This window comes from Triticum dicoccoides, chromosome 6A (genome assembly GCF_002162155.2).
Source record: "Triticum dicoccoides isolate Atlit2015 ecotype Zavitan chromosome 6A, WEW_v2.0, whole genome shotgun sequence".
In the NCBI taxonomy this organism is placed as follows: Eukaryota; Viridiplantae; Streptophyta; class Magnoliopsida; order Poales; family Poaceae; genus Triticum; species Triticum dicoccoides.
The window spans coordinates 623,759,428-623,762,954 of NC_041390.1; the positions used below are offsets into that span (position 1 = coordinate 623,759,428).

At 49.9% G+C, this 3,527-nt stretch overlaps 1 pseudogene; it reads left to right on the forward strand.

Annotated features, from left to right (window-relative positions):
- The first annotated feature begins 3,041 nt into the window (after positions 1–3,041).
- The window catches only part of LOC119314753, a 2,256-nt pseudogene continuing 1,770 nt past the window's right edge, over positions 3,042–3,527 (forward strand).

Below are 3,527 nucleotides of genomic sequence, written 5' to 3' on the forward strand. Positions count from 1 at the left end.
TCTGTTAGTGCCATTAGTTTTCAAATTTGAAAACACTTTTTTAGTTTTTTTGTTTTCTTTGTTGCTTTATTTATTTTATTTTGTGATTAACTTTACTATAAAAATAGTTTTTTCCTGTTTTTTTATTTGTTTTTTGCATTATTTATTTTCTTTTGTTTTTTGCTTTAATTTTTAATTCTGTTTGCTTTTAGGTTAGCAAAATTATAAACTTTCTGTTAGTGCCATTAGTTTTAGAAAAATTATAAACTTTCTGTTAGTGCCATTAGTTTTCAAATTTGAATGGTTAAAATTTGAATTCTTTGAAAATTGTTTGAATCACAAGTTTGTGATTAACTTACTAAAAAATGAGAATAGATGCGCTTATGGAGAAAATTCAACCTAAATTCTTAGTAAATTTCTATGAATTTCAGAGAAATTCACTATGAATTTAGGTTAAACTTTTCTCTATTAGGGCATCTATTTTCACTTTGAGAGGAGCTCAACGAGGCAGAGAGGGAAGGGCTTATAAACCGGTGTGAGCCCCCTTCGGTTGGCGAGGTGGGACTAAACTCTGCCCGCAACAAGGACCAACCCTTTAGTCCCGGTTTGTGGCACAAACCGGGACTAATGGTCATGGGCCAGGGGCGAGGAGCAAAATTATAAACTTTCTGTTAGTGCCATTAGTTTTAGAAAGTTGAAAGTTGGCATGGGCCAGGGACTAATGGTCATGGTATTACGAGGGCCGAACCATAAGACATGAAAGCATTTCAAATGAAATCTGAAAAAGTTGAAAGTTGGCATGGTATCATAATTTCACCCACATAGCATGTGCATGTACAAAACGGACAATGGTAGCATGTTCGTGTGTTACAAAGTTGGCATGGTATCATCATAATAGTTGCGGGAGAAAGTCTTCACTTTTTCTTCGCTTGTGTCATTTGCTTATTGCGCCGTAACCATGGATAATATTTATTGTTTATCAGGATGCTTGGGTCGGCCTTGACATTGAAGGGAGGAATTTCATGAAACTTTTCATAATCTTCAGACATGTCTGTCTTGCCGTCCACTCCCAGGATGTCCCTTTTTCCTGAAAGAACTATGTGGCGCTTTGGCTCATTGTATGATGTATTTGCTTCCTTATCTTTTCTTTTTCTCGGTTTGGTAGACATGTCCTTCACATAGATAACCTGTGCCACATCATTGGCTAGGACGAACGGTTCGTCGGTGTACCCAAGATTTTTCAGATCCACTGTTGTCATTCCGTACTGTGGGTCTACCTGTACCCCGCCGCCTAACAGATTGACCCATTTGCACTTAAACAAAGGGACCTTAAAATCAGGTCCGTAGTCAAGTTTCCATATGTCCACTATGTAACCATAATATGTGTCCTTTCCGTTCTCGGTTGCTGCATCAAAGCGGACACCGCTGTTTTGGTTGGTGCTCTTTTGATCTTGGGCGATCGTGTAAAATGTATTCCCATTTATCTCGTATCTTTTGTAAGTCAATACAGTCAAAGATGGTCCCATGGACAACAAGTACAACTCATCACAAACAGTGTTGTCCCCCTCGGCCAGAGAAAAACAGAGCACTGGGGTGCTCTGCTCGCGAGCGAGGGGTATATATAGGCACCTCATTGGTCCCGGTTGATGACATGAGCCGATACTAAAGGGGAGCCTTTGGTCCCGGTTCAAGCCACCAACCAGGACCAATGGTGATGGGCCAGGAGTGAGGCCCATTGGTCCCAGTTCATCCCACCAACCGGGACCAAAAGGTCCAGATGAACCGGGACCAATGGCCCACGTGGCCCGGCCGGCCCCCTGGGCTCACGAACCAGGACCAATGCCCACATTGGTCCCGGTTCTGGACTGAACCGGGACTAATGGGCTGACCTGGCCTGGACCAAAGCCCTGTTTTCTACTAGTGTGCTTTGAGACTACAGAAAGCAAACACAAAGTGAACATACCTGTTCCGCTCGATTCAGGGCACGCCCTAACGGCGCTCCTCGCTGGCCGCAACGCCGCCACGCCCTGCCGTTGGGTTATGTGATTGCCTCCGTGTCGTCGTCCCACGGGTCAGGGGGCACGCACTTCAGGGGTTGCTCGTTGGCCGCAACGCCGCCACGCCCTGGGGTTACACCGCCAAGCCTTTGTGGTGGTCCACGCCGTCGTCCCACGATTCGGGGCCCTCGACCAGGGCACGATCGATGAGTCCGACGGAGGCAGCAGACAGTGCGGACGGGCGGTAGCGGAGGACAAAGACGGCGCGTAGGGTTTGTAGAGAGGAGGAAGACGATGCGGAGGGACGGCAACGGAGGAGAAATTGCGTCTTCCCTGTGAGGTCGGCGGCGGCGATCTCGTGCGCCCAGTGAGGTCTGCGGCGGCGCGTTCTCGTGCGCCATGTGAGGTCCGCGGCGGCGAGATCGCCCCTCCCCTATCTCGCACGGATCGGCAGCGTCTCCTCAAGCGGATTGTCCGATGGAGGGCGGCAACGAAGGGATGGCGCGGCGACGGCGAAGGGATGGTGCGGCGGCGGTGAAGGGATAGAGGGCGGCCGCGAACGAGGGCAGTGAGTCGGGCGTGCGAGTGGACGGCAGGAGAGTCGTGCGTGCGATTGGTTTAGGGTTTTTTCATTGGTTAATTTTCGTAGGGTTTTTTCGTTGGTTAATTTTCGTAGGTTTTTTCCTTTGCTTGTAGATGGGTGCGACGGGAGGTGCGGTCTTGGACTGTCTGGGGCATCGCAACGTCGTTTTTTTGGTTTGACGCGGCTAACAGTGAGGTGGAATGTGGGATGAAAAAAAACATGATAGGAGTAGAGATTCGACAGCAAATCCTTCCTTACGCAGAGCCCGATCGATCCAAGCCAAAGCAAAATCAATCCCAGCAAAGAATAGAAAGTCCAAAAGAGACGGGTGTTGCGTGTTGGACATGGACTCACGTAGACGTACAAGATAGGTCCATATTATTACGCACAATTCATCTATGGACTCCTTCGTTTCCCTCTATCGATCCCTACATCTCTGCCTTCCCAGAGCTGATCGATCTGCACGCCTGCCGGTCGGCCACATGGAGGGGACCAACGGCGACGGCAATGGTGTGTGCTTCCCTTACGACGTGCTACTCGGCATCCTCCGCCGCCTCCCGTGCAACGCCATCGCCAAGTCCTGACGCGTCTGCCGTGCATGGCGCGCCCTCGTCGACGCCCACAACCTCCTCCGGCTCCCGACGACGTTCTTCGACGTGACCATCGGCGGCGCCCCTGCAGGCCGCATCGTGATGAGGCTGTTCTCCAAGGACGTGCCCAAGACGGCGGAGAACTTCCGTGCTCTCTGCACCGGTGAGAAGGGCGTCGGCAAGAGCGGCAAGGCGCTGCATTACAGGGGCAGCGCATTCCACCGCGTGATCCCAGACTTTATGTGCTAGGGTGGCGACTTCACCAAGGGCAATGGTCGCGGCGGCGAGCAGTGGCGGAGGCAGGATTCGAGTATAGGAGGGGCCGAGTACGTATATTGATTGAATCTTGTTGATAATTACTAGTTGCTTCTACTAAAA